Raw genomic sequence first — 15,463 nt, 5'->3', positions numbered from 1 at the left:
ACGCCGCTGCCCTGGATGTCCCCGTCGGCCTCGCTCGCTGGTCGGGTCCGGTGTTTTTTTACCTTCTTAATAAAAAATTATTTTTTTTTTTATGTTATTTCCTGAAGCCCCAAGCCCACCTGCAGTTGCACGAGCAAGGCCACCTCGGCAACTCCTACCGAAAGCCGTGAACGAGGAAGTACAAACGGGAGCTGCTCCCGTTCCAAGCCGAGAAGGACTTCCATGGTGTGACCGGTAGGTAGTGGCACCTCCTGCCGTCCTCCTGGAAGTCCCCGTCGGCCTGGCTCACGGCTCGGTCCCGCTGTGTGTTTTACCTTCATAATAAAAAACACTTTTTTTTTTTTATGGTATTTTCTGAAGTCCCAAGCCGACCTGCAGTTGCAGGAGCTCGGCCACCTCGGCAACTCCTACCGAAAGCCGTGAACGAGGAAGTACAAACGGGAGCTGCTCCCGTTCCAAGCCGAGAAGGACTTCCATGGTGTGACCGGTAGGTAGTGGCACCTCCTGCCGTCCTCCTGGAAGTCCCCGTCGGCCTGGCTCACGGCTCGGTCCCGCTGTGTGTTTTACCTTCATAATAAAAAACACTTTTTTTTTTATGGTATTTTCTGAAGTCCCAAGCCGACCTGCAGTTGCAGGAGCTCGGCCACCTCGGCAACTCCTACCGAAAGCCGTGAACGAGGAAGTACAAACGGGAGCTGCTCCCGTTCCAAGCCGAGAAGGACTTCCATGGTGTGACCGGTAGGTAGTGGCACCTCCTGCCGTCCTCCTGGAAGTCCCCGTCGGCCTCGCTCGCAGGTCTGTCTTCATTGACGTTTTGGAGAAAAAACCCTATGAGGTTTTTATTTTGGGCCTCAGCCGGGCAGCAGTTCCATGAGCCCGGGTACTTTGGCACCTTACCCCGGTGTATTTGAGGTGGTGACACTTTTAGGGGTGTGAATATCTCCTTCACCTGAAATCCTGTGAGAGGGCATCTAGGTTTTGAGTTCCAAGTCCCAACGGTTCTTCCTAGCGGGAAGTCCTAACCGTTCCTGGCCGAGAGTGACTTCCAGGGTTTGAGCAATAGGTACCGGCCCGCCCTCTCACGGTGCCTCCTGGAAGTCCCCGTCGGCCTCGTTCGCTGGTCGGTCCGCTGCACCTTAACTTCCATGAAAGAACTTTGGTGCATTCTTTCTGGAGTCCCAGGCCGACCAGCAGTTGCAGGAGCTCGGCCAGCTCTGTGACTCCAACCGAGTACCATGAAGGAGGACGTGCTGCACGTTCTTGCGGGAGCTGCACCTGGTCCAACCCGAGAAGGACTTCCATGGTGTGACCGGTATGTAGTGGCACGTCATGCTGGCCTCCTGGAAGTTCCCGTCGGCCTTGCTCGCTGGTCGGTCCGCTGCACCTGAACTTCCACGAAAGAACTTTGATGCATTCTTTCTGGAGTCCCAGGCCGACCAGCAGTTGCAGGAGCTCGGCCACCTTGGCGACTCCAACCGAACACCTTGAAGGAGGACGTGCTGCACGTTCTAGCGGGAGCTGCACCTGGTCCAACCCGAGAATGACTTCCATGGTGTGACCGGTATGTAGTGGCACGTCATGCCGGCCTCCTGGAAGTCCCCGTCGGCCTCGCTGGCAGGTCTGTCTTCATTGACGTTTTGGAGGAAAAACCCTATGAGGTTTTTATTTTGGGCCTCAGCCGGGCAGCAGTTCCAGGAGCCCGGGTACTTTGGCACCTTACCCCGGTGTATTTGAGGTGGTGACACTTTTAGGGGTGTGAATATCTCCTTCACCTGAAATCCTGTGAGAGGGCATTTAGGTTTTGAGTTCCAAGTCCCAACGGTTCTTCCTAGCGGGAAGTCCTAACCGTTCGTGGCCGAGAGTGACTTCCAGGGTGTGAGCGATAGGCACCGGCCCTCTCATGGTGTCTCCTGGAAGTCCCCGTCGGCCTCGTTGGCTGGTCGGTCCGCTGCACCTGAACTTCCACGAAAGAACTTTGGTGCATTCTATCTGGAGTCCCAGGCCGACCAGCAGTTGTAGGAGCTCGGCCACGTTGGCGACTCCAATCGAGAGTACCGTGAAGGAGGACGTGCTGCACGTTCTAGCGGGAGCTGCACCTGGTCCAACCCGAGAATGACTTCCATGGTGTGACCGGTATGTAGTGGCATGCCATGCCGGCCTCCTGGAAGTCCCCGTCGGCCTAGCTCGCAGGTCTGTCTTCATTGACGTTTTGGAGGAAAAACCCTATGAGGTTTTTATTTTGGGCTTCAGCCGGGCAGCAGTTCCATGAGCCCGGGTACTTTGGCACCTTACCCCGGTGTATTTGAGGTGGTGACACTTTTAGGGGAGCGAATATCTCCTTCACCTGAAAACATGTGAGAGGGCATTTCTACTCCGCGTTCCAAGTCCCAACGGTTCTTCCTAGCGGGAAGTCCTAACCCTTCGTGGCTGAGAAGGACTTCCATGGTGTGACTGGTATGTAGTGGCACGTCATGCCGGCCTCCTGGAAGTCCCCGTCGGCCTCGTTGGCTGGTCGGTCCGCTGCACCTGAACTTCCACGAAAGAACTTTGGTACATTCTTTCTGGAGTCCCAGGCCGACCAGCAGTTGTAGGAGCTCGGCCACGTTGGCGACTCCAATCGAGAGTACCGTGAAGGAGGACGTGCTGCACGTTCTAGCGGGAGCTGCACCTGGTCCAACCCGAGAAGGACTTCCATGGTGTGACCGGTATGTAGTGGCACGTCATGCCGGCCTCCTGGAAGTCCCCGTCGGCCTCGCTGGCAGGTCTGTCTTCATTGACGTTTTGGAGGAAAAACCCTATGAGGTTTTTATTTTGGGCTTCAGCCGGGCAGCAGTTCCAGGAGCCCGGGTAAGTTGGCACCTTACCCCGGTGTATTTGAGGTGGTGACACTTTTAGGGGTGCGAATATCTCCTTCACCTGAAATCCTGTGAGAGGGCATTTTGGTTTCGTGTTCCAAGTCCCTACGGTTCTTCCTAGCGGGAAGTCCTAACCGTTCGTGGCCGAGAGTGACTTCCAGGGTGTGAGCGATAGGCACCGGCCCTCTCATGGTGTCTCCTGGAAGTCCCCGTCGGCCTCATTGGCTGGTCGGTCCGCTGCACCTGAACTTCCACGAAAGAACTTTGGTACATTCTTTCTGGAGTCCCAGGCCGACCAGCAGTTGTAGGAGCTCGGCCACGTTGGCGACTCCAATTGAGAGTACCGTGAAGGAGGACGTGCTGCACGTTCTAGCGGGAGCTGCACCTGGTCCAACCCGAGAAGGACTTCCATGGTGTGACCGGTATGTAGTGGCACGTCATGCCGGCCTCCTGGAAGTCCCCGTCGGCCTCGCTGGCAGGTCTGTCTTCATTGACGTTTTGGAGGAAAAACCCTATGAGGTTTTTATTTTGGGCTTCAGCCGGGCAGCAGTTCCAGGAGCCCGGGTAAGTTGGCACCTTACCCCGGTGTATTTGAGGTGGTGACACTTTTAGGGGTGCGAATATCTCCTTCACCTGAAATCCTGTGAGAGGGCATTTAGGTTTTGAGTTCCAAGTCCCAACGGTTCTTCCTAGCGGGAAGTCCTAACCGTTCGTGGCCGAGAGTGACTTCCAGGGTGTGAGCGATAGGCACCGGCCCTCTCATGGTGTCTCCTGGAAGTCCCCGTCGGCCTCATTGGCTGGTCGGTCCGCTGCACCTGAACTTCCACGAAAGAACTTTGGTACATTCTTTCTGGAGTCCCAGGCCGACCAGCAGTTGTAGGAGCTCGGCCACGTTGGCGACTCCAATCGAGAGTACCGTGAAGGAGGACGTGCTGCACGTTCTAGCGGGAGCTGCACCTGGTCCAACCCGAGAAGGACTTCCATGGTGTGACCGGTATGTAGTGGCACGTCATGCCGGCCTCCTGGAAGTCCCCGTCGGCCTCGCTGGCAGGTCTGTCTTCATTGACGTTTTGGAGGAAAAACCCTATGAGGTTTTTATTTTGGGCTTCAGCCGGGCAGCAGTTCCAGGAGCCCGGGTAAGTTGGCACCTTACCCCGGTGTATTTGAGGTGGTGACACTTTTAGGGGTGCGAATATCTCCTTCACCTGAAATCCTGTGAGAGGGCATTTTGGTTTCGTGTTCCAAGTCCCTACGGTTCTTCCTAGCGGGAAGTCCTAACCGTTCGTGGCCGAGAGTGACTTCCAGGGTGTGAGCGATAGGCACCGGCCCTCTCATGGTGTCTCCTGGAAGTCCCCGTCGGCCTCATTGGCTGGTCGGTCCGCTGCACCTGAACTTCCACGAAAGAACTTTGGTACATTCTTTCTGGAGTCCCAGGCCGACCAGCAGTTGTAGGAGCTCGGCCACGTTGGCGACTCCAATCGAGAGTACCGTGAAGGAGGACGTGCTGCACGTTCTAGCGGGAGCTGCACCTGGTCCAACCCGAGAAGGACTTCCATGGTGTGACCGGTATGTAGTGGCACGTCATGCCGGCCTCCTGGAAGTCCCCGTCGGCCTCGCTGGCAGGTCTGTCTTCATTGACGTTTTGGAGGAAAAACCCTATGAGGTTTTTATTTTGGGCTTCAGCCGGGCAGCAGTTCCAGGAGCCCGGGTAAGTTGGCACCTTACCCCGGTGTATTTGAGGTGGTGACACTTTTAGGGGTGCGAATATCTCCTTCACCTGAAATCCTGTGAGAGGGCATTTAGGTTTTGAGTTCCAAGTCCCAACGGTTCTTCCTAGCGGGAAGTCCTAACCGTTCGTGGCCGAGAGTGACTTCCAGGGTGTGAGCGATAGGCACCGGCCCTCTCATGGTGTCTCCTGGAAGTCCCCGTCGGCCTCATTGGCTGGTCGGTCCGCTGCACCTGAACTTCCACGAAAGAACTTTGGTACATTCTTTCTGGAGTCCCAGGCCGACCAGCAGTTGTAGGAGCTCGGCCACGTTGGCGACTCCAATCGAGAGTACCGTGAAGGAGGACGTGCTGCACGTTCTAGCGGGAGCTGCACCTGGTCCAACCCGAGAAGGACTTCCATGGTGTGACCGGTATGTAGTGGCACGTCATGCCGGCCTCCTGGAAGTCCCCGTCGGCCTCGCTGGCAGGTCTGTCTTCATTGACGTTTTGGAGGAAAAACCCTATGAGGTTTTTATTTTGGGCTTCAGCCGGGCAGCAGTTCCAGGAGCCCGGGTAAGTTGGCACCTTACCCCGGTGTATTTGAGGTGGTGACACTTTTAGGGGTGCGAATATCTCCTTCACCTGAAATCCTGTGAGAGGGCATTTTGGTTTCGTGTTCCAAGTCCCTACGGTTCTTCCTAGCGGGAAGTCCTAACCGTTCGTGGCCGAGAGTGACTTCCAGGGTGTGAGCGATAGGCACCGGCCCTCTCATGGTGTCTCCTGGAAGTCCCCGTCGGCCTCATTGGCTGGTCGGTCCGCTGCACCTGAACTTCCACGAAAGAACTTTGGTACATTCTTTCTGGAGTCCCAGGCCGACCAGCAGTTGTAGGAGCTCGGCCACGTTGGCGACTCCAATCGAGAGTACCGTGAAGGAGGACGTGCTGCACGTTCTAGCGGGAGCTGCACCTGGTCCAACCCGAGAAGGACTTCCATGGTGTGACCGGTATGTAGTGGCACGTCATGCCGGCCTCCTGGAAGTCCCCGTCGGCCTCGCTGGCAGGTCTGTCTTCATTGACGTTTTGGAGGAAAAACCCTATGAGGTTTTTATTTTGGGCTTCAGCCGGGCAGCAGTTCCAGGAGCCCGGGTAAGTTGGCACCTTACCCCGGTGTATTTGAGGTGGTGACACTTTTAGGGGTGCGAATATCTCCTTCACCTGAAATCCTGTGAGAGGGCATTTTGGTTTCGTGTTCCAAGTCCCTACGGTTCTTCCTAGCGGGAAGTCCTAACCGTTCGTGGCCGAGAGTGACTTCCAGGGTGTGAGCGATAGGCACCGGCCCTCTCATGGTGTCTCCTGGAAGTCCTCGTCGGCCTCGTCCACCTGTCGTTAAGCTGTGAGAGGAGCACGTGCTCCCGCGCCGTTTGAGTCTTTGGAATTTGTCCAAGACTCCTCAGATCGATCTGGCTCCCCGCGACCCGGCGGCGGAGGGACCACTCGCTCGGCAGTGCTTTGGAGCCCTGTCGGTTACGGCGAGCGCGTCTTCCTCCCACACCTACGGCCGGTGTCCCAAAAAGCCAGGCGGTCCTGCTAAGGCGGGCGCCGGTACCTCTCGCTCCCGCGAGGTGCGTTTGCTCAGTGCTGCTTCTATCACTCTAAAAGGCGTCCGAGAGTGCGCTGGTGTCGCCGGAGCCCGAGGCGCGAGAGAAAGCTTTAAACGACGGGGAGGCAGTGACCGCCCCCGTATGTCCGCTGCTCGCAAGGGCCTCTCTAGCCGAGGTGCTCCCAGGCGCACCCGCGCATGGGGCACGGTTGTTTCTCGCAAGTAGTCCAAAGCCGTCTTCCGCCTCGCCCGAGGCTGGAAGTGTCGGCGTGGCTCCCGCATGCAAGCCACACGCGGCTCCACGGTGGCTTCCCTCCCCCCCTCTCCGGAGGGGGCGGCCCCATCCCATGTGGAGCCGCTAAGCCGCCGGGAAAGCGGCCTCGGTTCCCCGTGGGCGACAAAGGCGTCCTCCTCGGCACTTTGCGAGCTGGGCCGCCGGAGAGAGCAGTTAACCCGGATTGTCGAGGTTGTCCGTTGCCTTTGTCCCATATTACCTAAGCCTGGTCCTTGTTACCTTACTGGTAAGGGTTAGGGACGCTGAGCGCGCTCCATCTTCTCGGCTCTATGTTGGGCTCTCTCTAAACAGGTCCTCGACTTAAGACCGACCGGTCTTCGTAGGCATCCTTCATCTCGGCAGGTTGCGAGCTGGGCCGCCGGTGAGAGCAGTTAACCCGGATTGTCGAGGTTGCCGTTGCCTTTGTCCCATATTACCTAAGCCTGGTCCTTGATACCTTACTGGTAAGGGTTAGGGACACTGAGCGCGCTCCATCTTCTCGGCTCTATGTTGGGCTCTCTCTAAACAGGTCCTCGACTTACGATGCTGCCCCGACCGACCGACCGGTCTTCGTAGGAGTCCTCCATCTCGGCAGGTTGCGAGCTGGGCCGCCGGTGAGAGCAGTTAACCCGGATTGTCGAGGTTGCCGTTGCCTTTGTCCCATATTACCTAAGCCTGGTCCTTGATACCTTACTGGTAAGGGTTAGGGACGCTGAGCGCGCTCCATCTTCTCGGCTCTATGTTGGGCTCTCTCTAAACAGGTCCTCGACTTACGATGCTGCCCCGACCGACCGACCGGTCTTCGTAGGAGTCCTCCATCTCGGCAGGTTGCGAGCTGGGCCGCCGGTGAGAGCAGTTAACCCGGATTGTCGAGGTTGCCTTTGTCCCATATTACCTAAGCCTGGTCCTTGATACCTTACTGGTAAGGGTTAGGGACGCTGAGCGCGCTCCATCTTCTCGGCTCTATGTTGGGCTCTCTCTAAACAGGTCCTCGACTTACGATGCTGCCCCGACCGACCGACCGGTCTTCGTAGGAGTCCTCCATCTCGGCAGGTTGCGAGCTGGGCCGCCGGTGAGAGCAGTTAACCCGGATTGTCGAGGTTGCCGTTGCCTTTGTCCCATATTACCTAAGCCTGGTCCTTGATACCTTACTGGTAAGGGTTAGGGACGCTGAGCGCGCTCCATCTTCTCGGCTCTATGTTGGGCTCTCTCTAAACAGGTCCTCGACTTACGATGCTGCCCCGACCGACCGACCGGTCTTCGTAGGAGTCCTCCATCTCGGCAGGTTGCGAGCTGGGCCGCCGGTGAGAGCAGTTAACCCGGATTGTCGAGGTTGCCGTTGCCTTTGTCCCATATTACCTAAGCCTGGTCCTTGATACCTTACTGGTAAGGGTTAGGGACGCTGAGCGCGCTCCATCTTCTCGGCTCTATGTTGGGCTCTCTCTAAACAGGTCCTCGACTTACGATGCTGCCCCGACCGACCGACCGGTCTTTGTAGGCTTCCTCCATCTCGGCAGGTTGCGAGCTGGGTCGCGGTGAGAGTATGTAGCCCGGACTGTCCTGAAGTGTCACAGTGGCATATTGAACCCCCCGGTTGACTTACATTTATGTGGTCGCTAAACCTGGTTGCGGTCTCAGTGCCAATCTGCGTCCAACAACGAGGCTCTTGGTTGCTCTCTTTCCATGTGTCCTCGACTGTCTTCGGTCGGTTGTTTGAAGGCATCCTCCTCCTCGGCAGGTTGAGAGCTGGCCCGCGGTGAGAGTATGTAGCCCGGACTGTCCTGAAGCGTCACAGTGGCATATTGAACCCCCCGGTTGACTTACATTTATGTGGTCGCTAAACCTGGTTGCGGTCTCAGTGCCAATCTGCGTCCAACAACGGGGCTCTTGGTTGCTCTCTTTCCCTGTGTCCTCGACTGTCTTCCGATGCCTTGGAAGGGGGGTCGGTTGTTTGAAGGTGTCCTCCTGCTCGGCAGGTTTCGAGCTGGGCCGTCGGTGAGAGCAGGTAGCCGGGATTGTCCTGGGGCGCGTCGTAGCAGTTATGCCAACCCATGTCCTGCAGACCTGGGCCGCTTCCGAGCGGTGACCAGGTTGTACCTGTTCCAAGTTGGCAGCCAGCTGCGACCTCCCGCGGGGCTCTTGGTTGACCTCTTCTCTGCAAAGGTCCTGGACTTTCTCTGCTGCCTTGGAAAGTCGTCTTGTCCCCCTGGCGCTGCGAGGCCGCCCACCTCCCGAGCGCAATAAATGAAGGTAGTCTCAGCACTTCGATGGAAGGGGGGACTACCTGGTTGATCCTGCCAGTAGCATATGCTTGTCTCCAAGATTAAGCCATGCACGTGTAAGTACACACGGCCGGTACAGTGAAACTGCGAATGGCTCATTAAATCAGTTATGGTTCCTTTGATCGCTCCAACCGTTACTTGGATAACTGTGGTAATTCTAGAGCTAATACATGCCGACGAGCGCTGACCACCCGGAACGCGTGCATTTATAGGACCAAAACCAATCCGAGGGCTTGGGCGGTGGGGTCGGGCTCCGGCCCTCCCTACGCTCTCCCCGGCCGTTCTGGTGACTCTAGATAACCTCGGGCCGATCGCACGTCCCCGTGACGGCGACGATACATTCGGACGTCTGCCCTATCAACTTTCGATGGTACTTTTTGCGCCTACCATGGTGACCACGGGTAACGGGGAATCAGGGTTCGATTCCGGAGAGGGAGCCTGAGAAACGGCTACCACATCCAAGGAAGGCAGCAGGCGCGCAAATTACCCACTCCCGACCCGGGGAGGTAGTGACAAAAAATAACAATACAGGACTCTTTCGAGGCTCTGTAATTGGAATGAGTACACTTTAAATCCTTTAACGAGGATCCATTGGAGGGCAAGACTGGTGCCAGCAGCCGCGGTAATCAGACGTGTGCTTGGAGAGCTCCTGCTGAAGGAGTGTGTGTTAGGTGCATTTTTCACATTTGGAGCCTGAAAACCTGCTGGAGTCGGCTGAATTTGTTCCAGGCAGGGTCCCCACTCCTTTCCCAGGAGGAGTGGGGTCCTGGGGAGAGACCCCGGAGTCGGGGGTGAGTAAAGAGGAGGACACACTGGCCGCCGAAGCCGGGCGGGAGCGTGGCCGCAAGATGGAGGAGGCAGCCGGCATGCTGCGCCGGTCGGGAAGAATGTGTAAGAGGAGCGGCGGCTCTAACGAGGACTTGAGCCAGCACAGCCGCGGGGATGTGGAGGCTTCACTCGCCGTGGACACTGTGAGTACTGGAGGAAGGACGGAGAGGTCCGCAGCGGCAGCCGACACACAGGCGGGAGCCACTGCGGGGGGAGAGCTCGCGGCGGTGGATGCCGCCGGTGACAGGAGGACGAGCGGGCAAGAGGCGCCGGGAATGTCGGAAACTGTCTGGTGCTCCGTGCTGTCGCATGGGGCATTGGGCGAAATCGTGGACATGGAGGACCTCGAGTATCGGCTCGAGGACTGGCCGGTATTAGCCCCGAGGGAGCCGCAAGAACAATTCCGCCGGAGGGTGATGGCTGTAACGAGCCTGTATATGGCTTCGGAAGAGGAGAGACTGTCCCTGAAGCAGTCTCTGGCTGAGCTCCGTTATCGAGCGGATCATTGCTCAAAAAATAAAAGACCGGCTATCTCAAAGAACATAAAGGAGCTGAAGGAGCGCATAGGGTTTCTGGAGACTAGACTGGAGTTAATTTTACAGTCCTCGGGGAGTTTTCGCCAGCGGCTGGTGAGATGGAAGAAATCCCTGGGGAAAAGAGTACAGAGACAGGGCCAGGAATCGGCCCAGGAATCGGCCCAGGAGACAAGCCTGGAGACAAGTCAGGAGGCAAGCGAGGGGTTAATCCCTGAATTGGAAGCAGCCTCAATCAAGCTGGGAGGAAGGGAGACGTCTGAGTGCAGCCAGGTGTCGGAGGGCAGCCTCCCCTGTGCACAGCGAGAGCGCGCTGTGGAGCATGAACTGAAAATACGAGACGGAGCAAGGCACCGGCCATCGGGTGTCTTGGTGTCGCTGAGCAGCTCGGAAGGCTCAGGGGAGTCGTGGTCGGAGTCGGAGGAGACCGGGTGCAGTGGCGGTCCCGGGGGACTTCTGATGGCCGAAATCAGGCAGGTACAGTCCCCACCGGTGAACTTTGGGGATTTCACATTCGGAGGGGATCCGGTGTCGGACGGCCTGTCTGACAAGGCCGAAAGGAGAAGGATGCGGAAGGCAAGGAAGGCAGGTAAGACTCCAATCATGGAGGAGCGGCTGGTGTATGTACCTCTTCCGAAGCCCGACGCATTCTCTGTACCCCGGGATGCCACTGCAAACCCCTCTGGTCAGCCTACTCCTGATCCTGCAGTGGATCAGGGGTCTGACGGAGGGGAGATTATGTGTAGCCCCCCTGCTCGGCAGGTTCAAAAGATCAAAAGCACTGCTGCCGCTAGAGCGAGTGGCGGTAGCAGTGCAGTGGCAAGACTGGCTGCGAGGCCGGATAGTGGAGCGGCAAATGAGAAGGTTGTGCTCGGGCCCAAGCAGCTGGGCACGGGAGCTGTGTGTATCCCCTTAGGGGAGAACAAATTGGTGCCGAGAGTGGTGCTCTCCTCAGCAAAGTTGCGCCTGGTGGAGGAAGAAGCAACCAGGAAAACAAAATCTGACATTGTGGCTGGTCCAGTAAGGGTGAAAGAAGCCTGCATGCAAAAAAACGCGCCTGTAGCAAAAAACGCAGGAAAAAACGCATGTGGTGTGAATGGGGGTGTGGAAAGGGAAAATTCAATTGTGATGGAGGATGGTGGGGAGGATGTTTCTGGAGAAGAAACAGGGTTGGGAAAGGTAAATGGTGTGAATAGTGTGGATGGAGGTGCAAGTGGGGGTATGATCTTGAATATGGGTGGGGGTGTAGAAAATATGGAATTGCAGGAGGTAGGCGCAGCTCCCGGAGGTGGCCCTAGTGTTCTGGAAGGAGAGTTGATGGAGGCTGGTCTAGGGGGGGGCCCACTGAAAAGTGGGGCGCCAGTTGTTAAAGTGCCCATCGGGGCTCCGGGAGCTGTACAGGTTGGAAGGTCCTACGCTGCAGCCGCAGCGGGCCCAAGTGTCCCTTTGTCTGCTGGTGCCGTGCATGGTAACTTGCAACGGCGCCTTGCGGAGGCCCTAAGGAGAGGCGAGAGCTCTGTCCAGATAGGGGGTGAGCAGGTTGACCTGTCTTTCTGGTACGAGAAGTACGGACAGGCAGCCTTCCGAGAAAACCAAGGGAAGGGACCACCAGTGCTGTCCCTTCCGACAGGGGGACCCGGGGGTGTCCGCAGGAATGTGGCCCGTCTCCGGTGGGTTGGTAAGGAAGCAAGCCCCCCAAGATCTAAGGTTGTGGAGCTGCTCCTGGAGATGGGGTTCAGGGCTAATGACATCTATGCCCTGATCCATCCCTACGGCACCTCGGTGTTCGATGTCAGTTTCATGACGGCGGAGGGGTTGGAATCCTTCTGGTCCCGTCATGAGCTGGCACGGGCATTGCCCCAGTGGCAGGGTTTCGCCGTTCAAGCCGTTTCGAGGCAGAATGAGGTCATCAAGAGAGTGACCATTTTGACCAATAATGAGTCACTCTCTTGCATTGACATAATGACCTGGGTGGAGAGACATGGCGAGGTCAAAGGAATGCCCCAGAAAAACCGGGATGAGCATGGGATCTGGTCTGGGGCCTGGACCTTTTCCGTAAAATTAAAGGTCCAGGGGAACTCGGTGTCTCACATGCCCTCCTCTGCTTTCCTGGGGAGGGACAGGATCTTGGTCTTCTACCAGGGGCAGCCGAAGGTCTGTCACAAGTGCGGCAGCCCCACACATTTTAGCGCCCAGTGTAAGGAGAAGAGGTGTGCGCTGTGTGGGGCTCTGGGCCATCTTGCCGCCACGTGCAAGGACATAAGGTGCAACCTGTGTGGTGACCTTGGTCACCCCTTTAGCCGCTGTCCGCGCTCCTTCGCTAACCTGGTCTTTAACCCGGTGGCGCCTGGTCTGGCTAGTGGCAGTGGTCAAGGTCACGGTGTCGCTGGGGAAGGGGCTGGTGAGGATGGAGGGGTGATAGGGTCGAGGAAGGTAAGGACCCTGCCTTCTTCCAAATTTAGGAGGCAGGAGTGCCGTCGACTTGAGAGGGAGCAGGAGGGGCCCCAAAGCCATGGGGTTCAGTCTGCCGTCCCTCAGGAGGCTGGCATGTCTGCGGAGGCCCTTGGGGATGGTGGGGTAGAGGAGGAGATCAGGAGACTGGTCAGGAGGAGAGGAGAAGCCCCCTCTAGTGGGTCCTCATACTATGGTAGTTTGGATGAGGACGAAGTAAAGGGGCAAGATAAGAGAAAAGACACTGGTAGGAAGGCCCTGTATAAGACCAAAGGGGCCCCGTTAAAAACATCCAAGACCGGCCAGATCCCAAAGGAGGGTTTGACTGGCTCCCCCCTGATAGGGCTCTCCAACCGGTACCAGGCCCTTCGGGAGGACATCTCCTCCTCTTCGGAAGAAGGGGAGGGCGAGGGTGAGGTACCGGTGCGAAGGTCGGGTCCTTCGGGAGGTGCTGGACCCTCGAACCAGGTAGTGGGCCGAATACCTGGGGAAGGGGTTGTCACGGCACTAGTGGACAAAGGGGGAGGTGGGGAAATGGGGGAGGTAGTGGGGGAGGGGGATGGGAGTGTAAATAATATTGTTAAAAATGTTGTGGACTCACTTTCTCCTCTTTTGGTTCCAGATGGAAAAGACCTTTCCAAAGACATGGATCTCTCGGGTGCGAGTCTCAAGAGAGGCAACGAGGATTCCCCGGACCCAGATAGCGACGGGCTAACTGGGGGAGGGAAGAAGCTAGCGGTCGACCTCGATCACTCTTGATGGCGGTACCTACTCCGTTGACCCTGGCGAGTATTAATGTCGCCAGCATTAGGTCAGATGCGGCCAGATTCACGGCCTTTGATTTTCTCGGCCGGGTTGAGGCCGATGTTTTATTTTTGCAGGAGACCAGGGTGCCAGACCTGGCATCTGTCCATATGGCCAGGAAGGAGTGGAGGCATGGGCCATCTTACTGGTCTCTTGCGGCCGAGCCGTATAGCGGAGTAGCTGTCCTTTTCAGGACGGCGGAGGTAAAATGCCGACGAGTAATCGAGGTAGAAATGGGGAGGTGTCTGGTCCTGGACGTCTTCATGAAGGGGCAAGAGCTTAGGCTCATAAACATCTATGGTCCACAAACCAAGTGGGACCGCAAGTGCCTCTTTATGAAGATCAAGCCTTTTCTTTTTACCAGCCGCCAAGTGGTCTTTGGAGGAGACTTCAATACGGTTGTGAGACAGAAGGATCGGAGGGGCTCCAAAGACAGGCTGGGCTATGACAGCGTCGCTTTGAATAGCATAGTCAGTGAGGCTCGTCTGGTGGATGTCCACATTAGGCACACCCCGGACCACAGTGGTTTCACATACCATAGGGGTAGTCAGATTAGGTCTAGAATAGACAGGTTTTATTTGAAGGAGGAGGCTGTCTCCTCACCACTTGTGGTTGTGGAGGTAGAATTCTCCGATCACTGTTTAATTGTTTTTTCTTTGAACGTTGCAGAGACCCATCGGATGGGAAGGGGCTTTTGGAGATTGAATTCGGCACTCCTGGAAGAAGCGGACGTCAGACAGTCCTTTGAGGATTTTCTGCAGAGCCAGGTACCCCTTTTGGGCCTTTGTAACAGTAAGTCAGAGTGGTGGGAGATGCTCAAGAAACGCGCGGCAAAATTCTTCCGCCAGCTTTCCAACTTTAGGAGCCTGGCCGGACACTGTCTGTACCAGGACCTAAGAAGGAAACTCGAGCAGCTGGTCTCGACAGGGGGTAGCCGTAAGGATATCTCCTGTGTGAAATCATTGCTCAAGAGGTGTCAGTACGATAGGCACACATCCTTAGTTTTTGAGAGGGATTTCGGGAAGTATCGCTCGCCTGACCCTTACAAAAACTGTAGGATGTCAGTGGATTGCAAGTATGTGGCAGGACTGATCGACAGTACGGGATCCCTGAACAGGTCCAAATCAGGGATTCTGGAGGTGGTCAGATCCTTCTACTCACACCTCTTGAGTAAGAAGGAACTAGATCGAGACAAGATGTCGGCTTTCCTGGCTGAAACCATTCCGGAGCCAGGGATAAGCCCCTCTCTTGGCGTTTTGACAGAGGAAATCAAGGAAGGGGAAGTAAAGAGGGCGATTGAAGGGCTTGCTCTTAAGAAATCGCCGGGACCGGATGGCTTAACGTCCGAGTTTTACAAGACCTTTGGGGAAGCTTTGATTCCCCTCTTGACTGGGGTTTTTAATGAGTGTCTATCCTCGGGCACTCTACCAAAGTCAATGTGTAGGTCAGCCTTGATTCTGTTGTCAAAGGGTAAAGATCCGTCCCGTATTGAGAATTGGCGTCCCATAGCGCTTCTCAATACGGACCGGAAGATTCTGGCTAAGATACTGTTTAACAGGTTGGTCGAGTTTGCACCGCGGCTCCTTTCGGGTGTCCAGCACTGCACTGTCCCAGGTCGTAGCACCTTTAGTGCTGTCCTGGGTGTCAGGGAGGCGGTGGAGCAGGGCAGAGCTGGGCACTGGAAGGGGTACATGCTGTCCTTGGATCAGGCAAAAGCGTTTGACAGAGTTGATCATGAGTATCTCTGGTCCACCCTTTTGAGATACGGTCTGCCTGGGGGGTTTGTGAATTGGCTGCAAACATTGTATGCAGGGGCTGAGACTTTCCCACTGGTGAACGGTTGGGTTGGTCGTCCTTTTGGGGTGGACTCTGGTGTCCGTCAGGGTTGTCCTCTTAGCCCGCTGCTATACGTGTTCGCGATCGACCCCTTCCTTGTGAGGGTTGACCGCGGGCCGTTGGTGGGTGTGAGGATGGACTTGGCGGTCGAGGAGTCTGCCGTAAGGACGATAGCGTACGCCGACGATGTCACTATCTTCGTCTCCTCGCAAGGGGAGGCGGAATGGGTGATGTCTGAGGTAGATCGCTACTCGGACGCGTCTGGGTCCAAGATCAATCTGGATAAGTGCGAAA

Source organism: Rhinoderma darwinii, unplaced genomic scaffold (assembly GCF_050947455.1).
Source record: "Rhinoderma darwinii isolate aRhiDar2 unplaced genomic scaffold, aRhiDar2.hap1 Scaffold_952, whole genome shotgun sequence".
Taxonomy (NCBI): Eukaryota; Metazoa; Chordata; class Amphibia; order Anura; family Rhinodermatidae; genus Rhinoderma; species Rhinoderma darwinii.
The sequence above is the reverse complement of the archived record's forward strand: the minus strand, read 5'-3'. Positions refer to the sequence as shown.